The sequence below is a fragment of the Marmota marmota genome, unplaced genomic scaffold (assembly GCF_001458135.2).
Source record: "Marmota marmota marmota unplaced genomic scaffold, marMar, whole genome shotgun sequence".
NCBI classification, from domain to species: domain Eukaryota; kingdom Metazoa; phylum Chordata; class Mammalia; order Rodentia; family Sciuridae; genus Marmota; species Marmota marmota.
The window spans coordinates 4435680-4454526 of NW_025999895.1; the positions used below are offsets into that span (position 1 = coordinate 4435680).

The 18847-nt window shown below is 54.4% G+C and overlaps 1 long non-coding RNA gene across 1 annotated transcript; it reads left to right on the forward strand.

The window, feature by feature from the left end:
- The first annotated feature begins 12428 nt into the window (after positions 1–12428).
- LOC125614976 lies at positions 12429–17897 on the forward strand. The gene is made up of 3 exons (XR_007345549.1): positions 12429–16436; positions 16628–16825; positions 17004–17897. It is a non-coding gene; the product is annotated as an uncharacterized LOC125614976 (long non-coding RNA).
- Positions 17898–18847: the final 950 nt, after the last annotated feature.

Sequence of the window (18847 nt, forward strand, 5' to 3'; positions counted from 1 at the left end):
CTCCAAGCCCCCCCCCACCCCCCGTTCTGCCGTGATTGGAGCAGGTCACCCACCCACTTCCCCTGGACTGCTGCAGCTGATCTGGGGAGGGAGAGGAACCCCCAGGGGCACTTGGAGGATGAGATTGGATATTGTGAGTTATGGGTAGGAACATCATATCCCTTCTCTCCTCAACCCTCATACATTCTCAGTGGGGACAGCCCCTGTGGCTAGGGACAGAGTAACAAAGGAAACAGAAATTCATCAACCTGTATGTTTCCTGTGATCGTGGAGACGCCAGGAATCACCGTCCAGAGGTGGCTTTAGATTCCGGCTTCTGCAGCATCTTCCACAAAGAGCGCTGGGTTTTCAGAGTTGGACAGAGGACAAGGACTTTGAGTCCCCCAGGGACGACTTGGGGAAGGCAGATGCCTTGTGGACAGGGGCTGGTGAGCGTGGCTTGAGTGCAGTCGGCCGAGCCTTCCCCTGGTGCAGCTCAAGGGTCGGAGCATCTTGGTGGCCAGCCTTGGGCTCCCTGGTGGAGGGCAGGGCATCTTCTGTCTTTGCAGATTTGTGTCCTGCCTTTAGGCCGACAGAAGGGGGCGGAGGAATTGCCTTCGGCTCAGCAAACCTTATGTCGACAGATGCCTATTTCAGGGTGGCACCTTCTGGCCTCCCACAGACTGACTGTTTGTGACCTAGAACAGGCTCCGTGCTCTTACCCAGGAGGAGCCAGAAGCCAAGGCACTTGCCAGTGTCCTCACCCAGGGCTCAGGGAAGATGAACCTCCTCCCTCCACAGAGTGAAGGGAAGGGGGGCTGGGGGGCCCAGTGTGCGAAGGCCTAGGCCAGGGCTGGGGAGGGGCACCTCCTGGGTGCTTTCAGTGTGTCCCCAAGAGCTTCGTGCATCCAACGCTTTGTCCCAGGGTGGCGGTGTTGGGAGGGAATGTGGAGCCTTTGAGAGGTGGGGCCTAAATGGAGGTCCTCAGGTCATCGAGGGTGCCACCTGGAAGGGTGCAGGGCATTCTCCTGAAAGGGCTGTCATGACACCTGAGTCCAGACACACCCAGCCTCCGGCTTGCAGTCAGGAGATGCGATCCTTTCTCCCCATGTGCACCTGCCATTGTACCTGCCACGGCGCCCCCACCAAAGCTGGCACCGTGCTGTCTGGACCTTCAGCCTCCAAAACCATGAGCTAAGTAAACCTCCTTTCTCTGTCAGGTTAGCCTGCCTCAGGTGTTCCATTGCAGTAACACAAAACTGACCAATGCAGCACCCAAGTGCTGATGGCTCTTTGAGGCGAGGATGGGATTATGATGGGCTTTGCCTGGTTCCTTTTATTTTTCTTTGTTTTCTGATTCTTTTTCTACTGTAGATTTAAGTTACTTACATAATTGGGAAAAGTGCTTTTCTTTTTTTGGCATAAAAAGGGATGCATGTAGAATAAGGAGCTTTCCTCTGCACCCCGGTTCTGGAGTCTTGTTTTAGGTCGGGCAGAGCTGGTCTGCCATCCTCCTGCTTGGGGAAAGCCTCTCCATGAGCCCCTCAGGGCAGCCTCCAGTTTGGGGGCTCCTCGGTTTTCTGCTTTTGAGCTGATCTTGTCCCCCTGAATTCCTCCCAGAGATGGGGGTCGAGGAAGGGCCATTTGAGGTGGGAAGTCTGAGACGGTGGGAGAACAGGAGAAAGATGAACCTCATTGTCGCCGGGATTTCTAGAAGCTCTGGGTTAACTGCAGTGTCCGGAGCTGTGTGGGGGATGGACGGGTTGCCTCTGGAACACTCCTTAGTTAACAGCCGCCCTCTTCTGCAGTGTCTTCGGGGTCTCTCCTCGGGCCTGTTCAGAGGTGCCGGGGCTTCCGGCAATTTCCTTCCTGGCTCTGCTTGTCTGGAGAGGAGTTCACTGGGAAGTGCGTCCACTGAATTCCATTTCCTGATGGCAGAAGCGCTGGGGGCGGTTGCCATGGCGACCAGGGGTGGGTCACACTATTAATTCGTACTGGAACAATGAGGGATGTCGTGACCCTCCGCAGGAAGCCTGAGGTTGGAATGACCATGGTCTCTCCCACTCTCCTCCCTGTGGTCATCTCGGAGTGGAGGACAGAGGACCCGTGCGGCCAGTGTGGGCACGGAACAGGAAGGCTGCCGAGCCGGCGGGGGTCTTGGCAGTGCTCCCTGCTCCGGTTTCTTTCCAAATGCATTTCCAGGATGCACCCCTTCCCAGCTCTCCTGGGGGACGAACGGGCAGGGGCCGCACATTTACACCCCCCCCCNNNTTTTTTGGCTCCGCCCACGGCAAGACCAGCCAGCCGCACAAGAGCAGGAGGATTGTGGGAGGTGGAGAGAAGCTTGTGGGGGAGAGAGAGAGGCTTGTGGAAAGCCGGTGGTGGCAGTTGAGGCTCTGAGGGTTTTTTCTGAGAGGCTGTTTTGTTTGGCGTGTGTGGTTCTAAAAATAAAGTTAGTTTCTTTTGACAAGTGGCTCCTGATTGTGCCCAGCCAGACTGCGGCAAGAGACCACCCAAGGGGAAGGGGCACCACGTGGCTGGGTGAGGGGGGGCGGAGGAGGCGGCAGGCAGCGGGGTTCTGGCTGGTTGTCTGTCTTTTTTGGCTCTTTCCCAGGCCGACCCGAGCCGTGCATTCAATCCATTCTCATGTGGAAAAGTTGATCTTCAGCTAGAAAAACAAAAATACAGCCAGCCGCCGGCCGGGCTCCATTTTCACAGCAGCATGTGGGCTGAGTACCATGTGCTCGCTCCCAGGTGCAGGGGCTAAGGCTTGGAGGGGAATTAGATGCCCAGTGACGCAGCCAAGAAGTGGCAGAGCAAGGACTCAGACCCCTGTGTTCCCCACTGTGTTAACCTGCCTGATTCCCCCTTGCTGGGTCCCTCGGGTCTGGAAGTCCCCCTTAAACACGGGCGTCTGTTGGACTTTGCTTTAGGTGATGCCACAGAATGGAAAGACTGTTAGAATCCCAGTTATCACTGACTGTGTGATCTTGAACCTATTACTTCACTGTTCTGAGTGTCCTCGGTTTCTGAAATAGAGGTCAGGGTGGGCTTTAGCTCATATGGTACCTGTGGGCAGATTTGAAGGAGGTGCCCTCTATGGGCAGCAGTTGCAGCATGTGCGTGGGCTCCCAGCCAGGTAAAGAGAGCCCAGGCTGAACATTATACCACTCACCACGTTGGCTTGGCTCTTGTTCAGCAAAAACCTGCACAACGGCACTTGGCAGCCTTTGGAGTGGACCGTGGTCTTGGATGCCACTGAAAGCATCAACTTTAAAATCAAGACAAGGCCCACTCCTTGGCATATACCCAAAGACTTAAAATCAACATACTACAGGGACACAGCCACACCAATGTTTATGGCAACTCAATTCACAGTGGCTAAGCTGTGGAACCAACCTAGGTGTGGAACCAACAAATGAATGGATAAGGAACATGTGGTACATATACACAACGGAATATCACTCAGCCATAAGGAATGAAATTATGTTATTTGCCTATAAATAGATAGAACTGGAGACTATCATGCTAAGTGAAATAAGGCGATCCTAAAAAACCAAAGGCTGAATATTCTCTCTGATATGTGGATGCTAACGCACAATGTGTGTGGCAAGGGTGGAGAATAGAAGTTCATTGGATTAAACGAAAGGGAGTGAAGGGAAGGGAGGGGGGATGGGTATAGAATGAATGGGACATCATTTTCCCGTGTTCAGTATGAACACGACCAGTGAAACTCCACGTCATGTTCAACCACAGAGTGGGAAGTTCTACTCCATGTACGCAGGATATCTCAGAATTCATTCTACTGTCACGTGTAACTGTGAAGGGTCTGGATCCTGGCTCGGTCATATGTACCAAACGCCTGTGCTTAAGGGGCACCCAGGAAATGGTCCTGTCTATGTAGAGCCCGCGTCCAGGCAGGTGGAGAGCGGCCAGAGGAGACCTGGGGAAGGTGCAGAGCTCCGCCCGACAGGTTCCCTTCCCAGCCTCAGCGCCGCCCTGACCCGCCATTCATGGCCAGTCCACCCACCTCTGCTGGTAAGCCCTCGGCTTCCTGCTTCATGGTATCTCTCCCACCCTGTGCCAGGTCCCAGGCCTGGGCTCAGTCGTCCAGCATGACCTGGACACGGGCCATCCCGTCCTCAGAGCAGGAACGTCCTGGACGCCAGTCACAGGGTGAGGCTGGGGGAATAAAAGGCGCCTAGGACCCGTGACAACGTTGCCTTCCGTGGCAAGAGGACTGGGCGGAGGGCATGTCCTCCAGGCCTGTCCGGCATTATTCAGGTGTCCAAATCTAACCCCCGGGCTCCTAGACAGCGGGAGGGAGGTCCACAGCCCTGTGCTGGGGGTGACTGACCCTGACGGGGAGGCAGCTTTGCATCTGGGTTCCCCCAACAGCTGGTTCTCATCCGCGTCCTTTGCCATATTAAACCGCAGTTTTAACCCTAGCACTTTCCTGACCTCGTGAGCCCTTCTGATGAGTGACGGAAACTTAGTGGGTAGCTCCGAATTGGTAGCTAGCGGGTCAGAAGGAAAGGAGGTCCAGCGACCCCCCACCTTGTGCTGGTGTCTTAAGGAGAGCAGTCCTGTGTCCTCTGTCTGTGGGGCCCAGGGACAGTGTCCCTCTGTCTGGGTCAGTGCAGGGGAAGAGCTGGTAGGAGCAAGATAGTGCAGGGGGCAGAGATTGGGCTGGACAGGAGAACTGAGGCTGAGAAAGAGCACCCCAAGGGTCTGCCAGCCCAGGGTGAGCTGGGGCCCCTGGACACCGGTCCCTTCCATCAAGGAGCCTGTTTTTGCCCTGGACCTGAGGGCTCAGGGGGCTCCAAGCCCTAACAGCTTTCCCCTGGTCAGTCAGAGTCCCTGACTGCCATCCTGCCTGGATTACAGACAGACAGCACAGGCTTCCCAGCACAGAGAAAAGTGAAAATTGGATTTACCAAAAAAGGAGAGAAGGCAAAGGGCTGATTTGCATTATAAGGAGTTTTTTTGGTGCCACACCTAAAGTCTCCTTTTTAAATAGCAAGCGCCCCGGGGGCATTGAAAATAGAATTCAGCTTAGGAAATCATGACGTATCTCAGGTTTTGATGGGCCTCAGCTGCACTGGGTGCTGACTTCCAAGACAATATTTTAGGGGGTAGAGGTGGGAGGTGTTTCACCTGCCCATCCACGGCCATCCTGAGGCCAGCACCCTGGACAGCAGACGCGGCTCTTCCTGGGTTTTCTAAAACCCTGAACTTTCAGCTGGTAAGCTGGCATATTAGTGGAGATATATGAGATTTTACTCTTTTCCATAAAGCAGAGTTGTTCAATGTGAAACAGAATTGGACTCGATGTTTGTGGCTCCTTAGGCGAGGCACCGAGATGGCAGTGGCTATTGTGACCATGGGAGGAGCCGCTGGGAGGAGCCGGGATGCTGAGCCCAGGTGGGTGGAGCTGGGATGAGGCGGCCACCCTGGGCAGGTCTGGCTCTTGTCACCTTTTTTACCTAAATTCCCGCTTGGGTTGATAGAGTTTGTGTCCGTATTTGGGGTTCAGGAAATATAACGATTTTTTTGTGCAGTTATGAGTTTTGTCCCCTGCTTTTCCCAAGACGGGCTTGGCTTTACCGCTGCTGTAGCAGGAATCAAATGGTCACTCTAAAACTGGGGATGCAAGTGCCACCGCCTCCCCCAAACACCCCTGAAGGCTGGGACACAGCCCTCAGCTGCTGGTCACTGCAGCCACCTCCCTTCCACGCAGCAGGCAGCGGCTGGCCTTTCTCCCTGGCTCCTGCGAATGCCTGCAGCGCTCCTTTACCAGGAATCCTTGATGCACAGGCACAGGTGGAGAGTCACTGTCCAAGGAGGCCGGGGCCCCGGCCACTATGGGTATGATGGACAGACGTGCCCGAGTGCAGCGGGGTCCCTCCTGGCTTGCTCTAGTCTCCTGGCAGATGTGGGTGGGAATCCGTCTCAGCCTTTAAAGACTTGGCCCTGCAGGGCTAGGTATAAGCGTGGACATGACGCGGGGTGGACAATAGGGGCTGTGGGCACTCCAGACGGCACCTGAGGCTGGGGTGCCCAGGGTGTGTGTGCCCATGCGCCCACCCTGCTGTGCCTCAACTCCACGCAGACACACTGGCTTCCCTGCCCACGGGGGCGTGTGGAGCATGCACACACAGTGTTCTGAGGTGACGGTGGCACCCACCCGCTGTGCGCTCTCGGGCAGTCCCTGTGTGTGCCACAGCCTACGCCCACATCGCAGAGTGGCCTGCACCCACCTGTTCCTCCTGCAGGCCCCAGGGGGTGGGGTAGGTGGCAGGGGCCTGAAGTCCTGGTTCCTGGGCAGGGTTGGGCCTGGCCTCGAGGCTCTGCCCCCTGTGTAGCAGCAGGGACAGGTCTGCCCCCCAGCCAGAGGGGCAGTGAAGGACTCATGGGGGAGGGGGCAGGTGACACTTCCCCCAGAGATGCAGAGATTCTCAGCACCACATACAAATAAATAAAAAAATTCATCAACAACTAATAAAAAATATATATATATATATATATATATTTTTTTTTTTTTTAAAAGAAAGAAACTGATGGCTCACTATTAAGAGCTAGCAAACCGGGCACAGTGGCTCAAACCTCTACTCCCAGTGACTTGGGAGGCTGAGGCAGGAGGATTGCAAGTTCAAAGCCAGCCTCGGCAACTTAGTGAGACCCTGTCTCAACATAAAAGATAAAAACTCAGTGGTAGAACCCCCTGGGTTTAGTCCCCGGGACCACTACCTAGCCCCTTAGCCCCTTCTCTTAAACGGAGAGCACTCGTCCAGCAGATCAACACCCAAGATCTGCCTTCTCGGAAACTGCCTGTAGCCCCTCCTGGCTGCTGTGTGAGACCCAGCCAGCCTGTCCAGCAGGGTCCTGGTCACACGGGGAGGAGCATAAAGCTGGGTCAGGGAGCTCTCCTCTTTGATCATTAACTATTTAATGATTTTTTTGTGGTGCCGGGGACTGAACCCAGGGCCTCGTACATGGTGGGCAAACACTCTACCCTGAGCCCCAGCCCCAGCCTCAGCCTGGACGCTCTCCTCTTGGACAGAGAGTTAACCCCGTGGTAGGACCTCAGGAGAACAGGTCCTGAGATGGCAGGTAGACAAAGCGGCTCCTGGGGCAGAGCAGAAGGACAGATAACAGGCCACTCAGCCTGGACGACCACATCGAGGCTGGACGAGTAGGAGGCCCAGGAACGTCGTGGTCCTTTGCTCAGCTTCTCGACTTGAGCCGTTCCACACCCAAGACCTGCTGCCCGAGGAGCTGGTCTCCACAGCAGGTGCGCACGGCATCCATCCCGTCTTTCCCCTGCCCTGTTCCCTACCTAACAGATGGGGCCCATGGGGGCAGATACTTATTCTCCTGGCCCCTGGATGTACAGTTAGAATATTTAGAGAAACTGGACATGAACTTGAACTTGGAGCAGCACCCACTCTCAATTCACGGGGGCCTATGGAGAAACTTCAAGTTCAAGGTCTCACAGCAGTCGTTGGCAGAACCTGCCCGGGATTGGCCTTTGCCTCCCTGCAGGTGGCTGTCCCCCTCTGTTTTAGTGTCCCCTGGAATGGAGACCGACTTCTCAAGGGGCAGAGATGCTGCATAAATGGGTTGACCAGATGTTCAAGTGGAAGTTCATGCCGATGCCTCCAAGGTGATAGAAAGCAGAGTGAAAGAAGAAGTTTGTGAGCTTGGAAAGCGCTACCCACGTCCTCTGATTTCATGCCACCAGGTCCTCGTGTGACAAGACCCACATGTGGACGGAGTCTGTAAAGTTCCTTTTCCCTGCCCAGGCAGCTCCTGCCACATGTGTGGAGCCTAAACTCACACTCGCTGCACGGTCCAAGGAATCCTTCGCTGACAAACGTGTTTAATAAGATTCCGGGTTAAGTTACACGCAGGGATGCAATGGGGGAAACCCACTGTGGGGAAATCCGCAGGTGAATAAAATGACCCCCCCACCCCAAACCCAAGCTGCTTCTTCAACAAGTCATACCGATGCCAAGGTAAAAGGGAGATGAGCAGGGGGTGAAGATGAAAGGAGATCGAAGGGCACAGATCAGCCAGCCATCGGGTGTGGACCTTACAAATTAGGTTCCTGATTTTAAAAATACTGTATTTTGAGGGCTTAGAAAACGTTACCCCAAAGAGAAGACCTCAGAAGCAAAGTTTCTCTCTGATCTTTCCCTGCCCACCTTTTCTGCACCTCTCATTTTTTAAGGCAAGTCCTAGAGACCAGAACCACCTTTTCCCAAAGCCATCTTTGTCTGCTTCAAGAGGACCCAAAATATCATTGTAACAATTATTAACATTCTAGTTGTGATCATGATATTGTGTATAAAAGAGTCTTTCTCTTTTAGTAACACATACTAAAATATCTATTGATAAAATGAAAATATTTAAATGGTGATTCTGGTTGGTGACATCCACAGGTTCCGGGAAAAAGCAAACAGTATGTTAAAATCCACAAAACACACAGGGAAAGATACCATAAAAAGTGTCAAAAGAAAAAACAAACTGGAGGATTAGGTCCCCAAAGACTTTAGGTGTTGGAATTATCAGATATCCCAAAGGAAATACAAACATTGAAAAATAATAATTGGGAAGAATTTTTTAAAAAAACCCACTGAATGGCTTAGATAGAAGATTAAATAAGTTGAAGACAGAATTAGTGAACTGGAAAATAGATTGTAGGAAATTATCTGTAGTATAGCACAGAAGGTCAAAGAGATGAAAGATGAGAGAAAGACATAGAGACATTGAGGGTAAAATAAAAGGCAGACCTCTAACTACTGGCATTCCAAAACGAGGAAGCAGATTCAGTAGACAATGGAGAGAGGAAATATTTGAAGAGATAACCGCAGACGATTTTCCAGAATTATTGAAAACCATGAATCGGGTAGTTACAGAATCATAAATTCCAAAATGGATAAAGAAGAAGAAATCAGCGCCTAGAAACACTGTGACGGAGGACAGAACACAAAAGACAAAGGAAGTTCTTAGAGGGAGTCAAGAGAAAGGACTCTGGATGGCAGCCGTCTCCTGAAGGGCATCCCCAGAAGCCAGACTGTGGAATGGTCTTTCTGAAGTGCCAAGAGAATATAAGTACGATTGTACACCCAGAAAGACTATTAAAAGTAAGGGAGAAGTAAAGCTATGTTTCAAAGACTAAGAGATCCTCCCTCGTGCTCTAAAGGTGGTTCTTCTTCGGGAAGAAGAGAGAGGATCTGAGCTTAGAGTTGGCAGACAGGGGGAGCCAGAGAAGCAACAGTTCACTAACATGCTGTCTATTTGGTGGGATTTAAAAAAAAAAGAGAGAGAGAGAGAGAGAGAGTGATATTGAACAGTGTGAGTCCTACAGTGGGGCCCCCTGTTGACGCTGCAGATCCTGGAGACACGGGTTTTCACGGAGCCCGTTGTGGTTCTGTGAGGGCGGCACAGGATGTGATCTGGAAGTCACTTCCAGTAACTTCCATCCTGTTCCTGGACTGCAAGGGCTTCTGTCCTAACAAGACATACAGGTGCCGTTTAGGAAGCAGCAATGGCAGGAGCACAGGAGGGACCTTTCTGATATCTGACTCTTCTCCTCCTTGGAGGAAAAGGCCACATATTTGGGGTAATCCTAGGCTTGGCTCTTAAGCCCAGTGGAATAAGAACAGAGCATACGTAATGGGGAGAGGAAATTTTCATTCCCTGCCTTTGGCCTCTTGGTCAGTGTCCAGGGCTGCTGTGGACAGAATTGTGTTTCAACCACACTCTTACCTTGAAACCCCAATGCTCCCACCAGTGGCTGTGTCTGGAGACTGGGTCTGGGGGACGTGCTTAAGGATAAAGGAGCACAGAAGGATGGGACCCAGGTCCAATATCACTGAGCCTCTAAGAGAAGGGGAAGGTAATTCTCCCTCTCTCCCTCCCCCTCTCCCTGCCACGTGAGGTCCCTCACCATGAACCCCACCATGCCCGCTCCCTGATCTTGGACACCGTCTCCAGAATTGCCGTCTCTACTAATTGTTTGTTGCTGTTGTTTTCCGTGCTGTTTTGGGGGTGCTGAGGATTGAACTCGGGGTCTTGTGCTCACCAGGCAAGCGCCTGCCAACTGAGCCGCACCCCGCCCCAGCCTCCAGCACTGTGAGCAGACATATGTCCCACCAGGTCTATACGGTACCTACTGCAGCCCCAGGACACTGACAGGAGGAGGATGATGGACCCCACTTGCTGGCAGAGACTGGACGAAGACCACACTCTCCGCAGGGCCCTCTGTTCCTCCCCCTGGACCTCCGTGCTACAAGACGGGTCAGCTGAACCCAGGCCTCGCGGGGCATCCGTCTTGCTTCCTCCAAAAGGAAGACAGCTGTAATGACAGCCACCATCTCCAGGCTCCTCCTTCCTTCCTCCCCGTCTTAACCCCCACCCCGGGAGGTGTCCCATTTTACAACTTCTGATTTTTTACTTTCTCGTAGTTACCTTGGAAACTCTGGATCATGGCCTATATTGCTAGTTCTGGATTTCTCAATATTAGCCCAAAGCCATCGGCTTCCCATCGTGAAGCCCGAGAGGGAAGCTGGTTCCTGCTCTCCACCTGCCGCCCCCCTCCCCATGTTTGTTGTTATTTTGGTTCTGCTGGGTTCCTTTTAACTCTGAGGTATGAGAACCTTTATTTCATGTTGCATGCGAATTCTGACAGTGTCTCTTTGTGACGAGGCTATGTGCCCACTCACCCCTTTTTTTTTTCCACTCTATCGGACACTGTCAGAATTCCTCACATTTATAATCTGCTCCTGAACTTCAACCCATCCTCTGCTTTATCCACAGCTTGATTCTAAAAGTTAAAAACAATAAGTGACATTTATATTTTTATGCCCTTGCGAATATTTTTTTCCACAGGACCAAGTAATGTGCTCAGAATATACACTTTGGGTTCAACGTCCAACAACCAGGGATCAATCATGGGTGACTATTTATAACATCAAGGGCAAACACATTCTCTTTCCTTACTCGGAACCAATAGCTTCAAATCATGCCACGTGTGATCTCTTTGGAGTTTGGGTGATAATTTTCTTATGTAATTGCTTGTTTTTCCTGGACTGTCTTTTTTAAAAAATATCTATTTTTTAGTTTATAAAAACATCTTTATTCTACTTTATGTGGTGCTGAGGATTGAAACCAGTGCCTCATGAATGCTAGACGAGTGCTCTACCACTGAGCCACACCCCAGCCCCTGGATTGTCTTTTTTTTTTTTTTTTTTTAATCATGTCCTTAAACTGTATCTCCATCATATTATAAATTCTAAAGGATACCTGTTCCCCCAGGAATCCTCCCTCACACCGGTCAGTCTCTAAGCTCAGGATGGCCAACCATCCTGGTTTTCCCAGGACCAAAGGGTTTCCCAGGAAACAAGAAACAAGACTTTCAGTCCTAAAAATGACAGTCCCAGGTCAGCTGGAGGAGTCGGTCCAGCTGTCCCCGGCCTGAGATCACCTGGGCTACTCGGGCTTCTCTCGATCCTCCTCTAGGTTAGGTTCAGTTTCCTGGATCCTTCTCTCCCACGTGTTCCCTGATTTCCTTGAGAACGTCGTCTAGCGACTTTAAAAGAAAAACCGAGTTTGTATACACAAGTCAAATCATCCCGTTGCATAAAACTTTTGTCAATAAAGCTAGGGGGGAAATCTGCATGGTGTGTTGAAGACAGCCTTTGTCCTCACGAGTTTGAAACACCCTGGCTCTGCCCTCGGACGTCCTGATGCATAGTCCAGCTGGGTATAGAATTCAAGGCCAAGCAGGACTCTTCCTGACAACACCCAGACCGCTGCACTCTCCCCTGGCGCCTGTCTGCTCAGACCTGCTTCTCTTTTCTCCCATCTTCCTCATCTGTTCCTTTGACTCTTCATTTTGAGATTGTTCATTTTCCAGTCCTTTTCCGGAACTTTTAACTTTATAAAGCCTCTCTGTTAATCTCAAGTGCTCCCTGGTTGTTCTTGGATTTGTTTTCCTAGTAAAACTGAGTTGTTGTATTTTGCTGGAATATCTTGTCCCATCTCTCTAAATATACAAAGCATTCAGACGTGATGTCACCTTCGCCTGCTTCCTCTGGGCCGGCATCTTGTGTCTTCCAGATGCTTACTCTTATTGCTGATGATCCCACCCCCAACCTGGGATCCTTTGAGACTCATTCATGTGCAGGAGTGAAGGGCTGGTGACGGGTGGTGCTTCCTCTGCCCTTGTGTAAACCGCCTCCCAATCTGCTCCTGTGTCAGTGGGGGGTGGGCAGGCTTCAGGGCAGAGAGAGCTCCCGGGGCCCCGCCCACCCCTTGACGCTGGGCAGGGCTTTGCTCTGGGGCATCGCCATCTTCCTAGGTGCTGACTGGGCCTCCTGACTGTTGTTCCTCAGCAAGGAGTCGTTGATGGGGTGGCCGTGGTGGGAAGGGGAGCTGCTGCGGATGCAGTTGTTAGGTGAGCAGACCTTGCACAACTCCCGGCCCTGGGCTCTTGGGCTCTGCAGTGTCTGCTGTCCCTATGCCCAGAGGCTCTGGGGCTTCTGGCTGGCTGGTGTCAGTCCCATCACAGCCTCTCCCTGGCCGCAGGGTTCTCCACCTTCATAACCCAGCACACCCCCACCCACGGCCTCCCTTCCAGCATGGGTGAAGCCTCACCTCCCTAGCCCCATTTTTGTGTTGTGTGTTCCTTTTATGCTTGACCATTTGGGTTGTGGTGGGAACTTGGAAGACACTTGGTCTGCTTTCTGCCTCTGTAACAAAACACCACAGACCGGGTGGATTATGAACTAGAGAAGTTTATTTAGCTCGTGGTTCTGGAGGCTGAAAAGCCCAAGGGAGAGGGGCTGCTTCCAGTTAGGGCCCTTGCTGCATCACAACATGGCGGAAGGCATCCCATCCCGATGAGGGGAGGGTGGGAGCCGAGTTTATCCTTGAATCAGGAGCCCACTCCCATGATAGTCAACCTTCTCTTGTGACAACGGCGATAATCCCATCACCGCCTACGGGTCCTACTTCTCAACACTGTTAGGATGACCACTCGACTCCAGGGTGAGTCTTGGGGGACGTTCAGAGCGTAGCCCACTCTGGGGCACATCGCTGAGCATGGAAACCGCACCAAGAGGGAAGGGAGGCGTGGCAGGAACTAGGAACTCCCCTAACACAAATCAAAGGGACGTCCATGGCCCTGGCAACAGGCCAGCCTCTGAGACTCACAGCTTCACTGCATTTGTTTCTTGGTGTGATTTACCCCCACTTTAAAATTCAGACGTGTCCCAACATTCAGGAACTCGCTCCAAATCACAGAGCTAGCGAAAAGGAACTGTGGAGGCCCAGGCACGACCCTGCGACCTCCCAGAGGCCTTGCAGAACTGCCCTCTGCCCAGTGCTATAGCCCAGCCTTCAAAATCAGCAAGGTCCACACAAGCAGCGGGGAGCGGTTCCCTCAGGCCCCGGCCTGACTCCCTGGATCCTGAAAATTGCAAACCCCAGGCATCCTCTAGGACCCTGCTGCCCCAGGGGGCTGACCAGGGCCATCTGATCAGCCTGGGGCCGCTGCAGGGCTGTGACCTGCTCTTTTCTCTCCTCCATATTGTTAATGGACCTAAATTAGGGCCTTCCCTGGGGCCTCCTCCTGCTCTGACCACTGTGGGAGGAAGAAGCTGAGTCTGGGCACCTGGGCCTGAGACAGAGCTGCTCCTGTTCCCTCACCTGGGCGGCAGGTAGCTCCACTGACAAGATCCCTCATTTTCCAAAAGTTCCTTCTAGTGGGAATTATCATCCCCAAATTATGATCACCAAAAAAACTGAGGCTCAGAAGTTAAGGAACCTGTTCGGAGCACACAGCTGCTCACGACCCGTGCCCTGCACACAGCGACAGACTCCCACCTCCAGCACAGCCTGGCGCCAAAGCTGAGCTCAGGCGCAAGGCCCGCAGCCTCCCCTAGGAAAGCAGCCGCAGTTGTCAGAGTGTTCATCAGCTTTTCGTCCCTGTGACCAAAGCGCCCCAGAAGAACAGCTTAGACAGGGACAGTTTATATGGGCCACCGTTTCAGAGTTCAGTCCATGGTCAGCCAACTCCACTGCTCTGGGCCCAAGAGGACGGGGAACATGATGGCGGGAGGGTGTGGTGGAGGACCCTGCCCAGCTCAAGGCAGCCAGGAGGCAGAGAGTGAGAGGAGCCAGGCATCAAATATAGTCCAAGGGCACAGCCCCAGAGATCCGCTTCCTCCAGCCTCACCCCACCTGCCCCCAGCTACCACCCTGTCTGTCCACTCAAATTAACCACCCATCAAGTGGATTAATCCACTGGTGCCCGCAGCCCCCGCCACCTAACCATGCCCCGCCTCTGAGCCTTGCTGTCTGGGGACCAGGCTTTCAAAACAGGAGATTTCCCAGGGACCTTAAGGGCACAAACCATAGCAGCCAGGATTCTGGATTCATTTCCCTCGCCTGCCTGGCCCCAATGCACTGCCTGACCCGGGCTGTGGTCCCCAGCCTCTCAGGTGGCTCCCGGTGGCAGGCAGGGCTTGATTCAGCCTCTAACCACATCCTCAGCTGACTGCAGAGCAGGCCCCGCACCTGTGCAGCCGAGGGAAGACGGGAGGAGCCGGAGCCCAAGGAAGGGGACAGGCGGGTGGGAAGGACAGGAGAGGATCAGACGGGGAGCCGTCACCCAGATGAAGGTCGGAGAGAAAACTTTTGCAAAAGCATCTAGCTCCACGTCTCCCTCCCCTTCCCAGAGGAAGTTTGTGCCTGCGGCCTGAGGAGGGGCCGCAGGGAACAGTGGGTTTCCTGGCCAGAAAGAGGACACAGAGGCCCTGGAACCAGAGAGGGACCCTGTCGCAGACCAGACGCCAGCACACGAGGGCTCGTGGGCTCCACTCTGTGGCTGAAGAGGGGCGTCTTGCTTCCAGAAAGTCCCTCCTCTGGAGGCCTGGAGTGTAGCTCGGTGATAGAGCACTTTCCTTGCCGGCCTGAGGCAGCAGTGCCCCCCAAAATAAAAAACAAATCCCCATTCTCACCACCAAGGGGTGTCCTTGGGCTTTGAAGATAAATCCTACCCTCGGGACCTCTGTGGCTAGGACCCCTCTCCGCCTGCCCACCCAGGAGGAGGAGGGCTGGGGGTTGCAGCGCTGAGGGCGCAGGCACCGTTCCTCATGCATAAAACACGGGACCTTGGCTCTGCAGCTAATCAAAGCCTCCTGGGCCGAAAGATTGCAAATGAGGGCCTGAGTCAAATCATTTCCCTTGCAAATGAGGCTGCAGCCAGGCTCGCTCTCCTCAGGCCTCGTCAACACGGCAGGGGGCAAGCGGCTGTGGGCTCGCCCAGGCCAGGGCCGAGATTTGGCACATTTCAATTAGCCTGACGGGTGTCTGGGAAACAGGAGATCCGCCGCGGGGCACCTCTGATCCCTGATTCCCCGGCCCTCCCAGGCCCAGGGGTGAGGCTCCCGGCCCCCGTGGTGATTAGTAGATCCTCCAGGCCCAGCGGGAGAGGTCAGCCCTGCAGGTGGGCGGTGACCTGCCTCCAGCCTCTCAGAAGTCAGGGACTTAGGGAGGCCGGCGCCTGGGGAGTCCACGTAAACACACAGCTGGTCTTAAGGAAGAGAGGCCTGGGTGGGGGCTCCTTGGCCTGCAGAGGTCAGCCCCCAATGAGCCAGGAAATGAGGAAAAACTCACCTTCCGCTCTGGATGCCGAGGGTCTTACAGATAATGGTATCTACCTCGAGGGGCTGTGGGAAGGAGGGAAGGGGGTGATCCGGGTATGAACTCACCACGGTGCGCCTGGCACTTAAAACTGCTTGATCAAAGTTCACCTCCATGTTCATTAATATCCTGACAGTGTCTCCCCAGGAGTGACATCAGCTGCAGGAGCTTGGACAGTTCTCTCTGGGCTTTCCCAGCCGTCAGTAATGGACCTTTTCTCTGAGGTCAGCGTAGGGGCTGACTGACAAAATAGCACTCTGTCCTCTTAGGGGCAGATTTCTGCACCCAAAGCCTGCCTGCCACCCACCTAGCTGGGTGGCTCTGGGAAAGCTGCTTAACCTCTCTGTGCTTCCTGTTGTTCCTCTGAAGAGTGAGGAACGCTCCCTTCCCATCACAAGGATTGAGATGTTGCCTAAGGGTAACTTTTATAAAGGTCAAATCCTGGCTCAGCGAAATGTCTAAGGAGCATGTGTCAAGGTGTGTTTAGCCCCTCCACTCTGGAGGGGACCAGCAAGGTGTATTGGGAGAGCGTAAGTAGGTGGGGGGTCAGGAAGGCCCAACAGAGGCAAAACTGGCCCCAGGACCAGAGCAGATGCCTCCCGTGGAGCAGAATCATGCGTGCTATTGTCAGTTTCTACAACTGACAGCGTTGAGACAGCTCACAGAGGACCGGGTGCAGAGAGGACCCCAAGGCGTGTCGGAGGGGACCGGGAAGATCTCCGTGAACGTCTTCCTCCGCACAAGTAAGTGCATCTACACTCAGGTCCTGGTCAGTGCGGACAAACGCGGACACTTTTGTGAAGACTAACGGGGAAACGTTGGGTAGGAGTTCAGGGACGCCGAGGTGGCAGAGCAGGGGACAAGAAACATGCCACCGGAGGACAGAGGAGACAGGAAATGGGTCACCATGTCCCTGTTCACCATGTCCCATCAGCGTGACGGTTCCTGCCACTGAGACCTGTCGCCCACGACAACTCCGGCCACAAGCTCCGTGTTCAGAAGTACCCACTGGGAGCGAGCGGCCGAGCTCTCCAGTCCACCCGCACAGGGACAGGGGCCGGAGCCCCCCTGCTCGGTGCACTGCACGCCCCCTGTGGAAGCCTGCTCTCTTCTTCCCGCCCCCCCATACCAGGTATTGAGCCTCAGAGCCTCATCCCCAGCCCTTTTTTATTTTTTATTTTGAGAGACAGGGTCTTGCTAAGTTGCCCAGACGGCCTTGAACTTGCGATCCTCCTGCCTCAGCCTCCCTTTCCCCTTCACCTTCAATTAAGTCCGTACTATGCCCGCTACTTCTGTGTGTCTTTGTTCAGGATGCCAAGGACCTGGACCCCAGCTGGACACCCCAACGGTAACAGAATGGAGGTTGGTCGTGTTGGTCAGTCTGGGCTCCCATACAAAACCCAGAGGCCGAGCGGCAGAAGCCATAGGAATGTCTCCATCACAATCCTGGAGGCTGGAGTCCGAGGGGAGGAGCAGCGTGGTCGGGTCAGGTGAGGCCCACTTGCCGGCTAGCAGATGGCCGTGTCTTTGCAGCGCTCTGTCAAAAACGACATCTCAACAAACTTAGCTCAAAGGCTGGTTGGTTTCAGCCGCAGTTCATGAGCCGGGCAGCAGCCTGTCTGTGGCTTTAGCAGGACGCTCCACTGAGCTGGGCAGAGGAGGGGCTGCTCAGGAGACAGAGGCTGGAGAGCAGAGGCCAGGCCACGGTCACGCTGGTGACTTCAGTCACTTCCCTTACAGGGTTAGAACCCAGGGGACGTCCCTACCCACTGGCCTGGCTAACCAGGCCCCTCTGGGTGGCTGCTGTGAAACCCTTGCCCCTTTCAAAGCTCAGTTTGATTCTGTGCCCCGTGGCACGAGGGACCCCATTCTGGTTTGATCTGGCCTGGTGGGGTGCAGTACAGGGGTCAGTCCAGAACAATGTCCGCCCCCTCGTCTTCACCCCCGCAGGATCCCTTGATGGGGATCCAAGATCCTGGATCCACCCAAAGCCCTTTCTTTCCCTGGTGCCGAGCGTGTGTGAGACTCCGGGCTAGGGCTCCCGGCCAGCGTTCCTGGATCACTGTGCGTCCCTGCGCCAATCCTTCTGAAGGCCTGTCACCTTGTAGGGCGCTTCACAGGGTGGGGACACAGGTCTCGCCACCCTGAGACTCTGCCCCTCTTCCTTCTGGGGAAGTGACAGTTATCCAAGTCCCAGAGCTGCCCCCCACCAGTCCATCTTCTGAACCCAACATCCCCTTAGCCCTTTAGGGAGGACAGACAGAAGGACCTTTCTACAGAGAGGACACTCGCACGCTGCCACACTGGTGAGCTATCCTGCCCCGAATGGCGACCAGGACCTAAGGACGTTGCCTCTGTTCAAAGAGGGGTTTCTGAATCCAGCCGGGGGGACGAGACCCTCGGAACCCGCCAGGGCTGGGACGGGAGGACGACCTGAGCTCAGGAGTCCAAGACCAGCCTGGGCGAGCCCCCTCCCACCTGTGTACCTGGGCGACAGAGCGAGCCCCCTCCCTCGTGAAGAAGGGGGGGAGAAGGAGCCTGCCTGCGCTGCCTCCCCCTCTCCCAGCCTCCCCTGACTGCCACACCACTGGCCAGCTCTGGTCCTGCAGGGGCCGGTGCCCACCTAGGGCCACAAGCTCCCGGAGAGCAAGGCTGGGCCTTCTCCCCTCCCCAGCATCCAGCTGGGCACAGATGGAACTCACCCCCGTCCCCTCCAAACCCGCAAGCCAACCCAGGTCCTGGGCTCTGAGGAGGCTCTGTCCCCTGAAATCTCCTGGACCAGGGCTGGGCTCTGGGCCTCGCTCCCTCTCTGGCCTCACCTTCTGCCTCCTCCTCTGCCTCCGCCACCCCCGCTGGTTAGAGGGGCTCTGGGGAGATGCCTCTCGCCTTCTCATTAATTTCGATTGAATAATTAAAGCCAGGAAATTAATACTTTCATCCTGAACCTGAACTGCAGAGTGGCTTTCTCCTAGCTGTGGTCCCCTGGGAATTAACTGGGGACAAACTCCTCTCCGGGGCTGGAGGCGGAGGACCAGGGCCCGGGGCCACCCAGCGCTGGCTCAGGAAATGGCCAGGATTGCTGCGTGGTTGACCCGGCCCCTTTCTGGGCCGGAGCCAACTCTCCTTTTATGTGAATCCAACAGGAGCTGCAGCC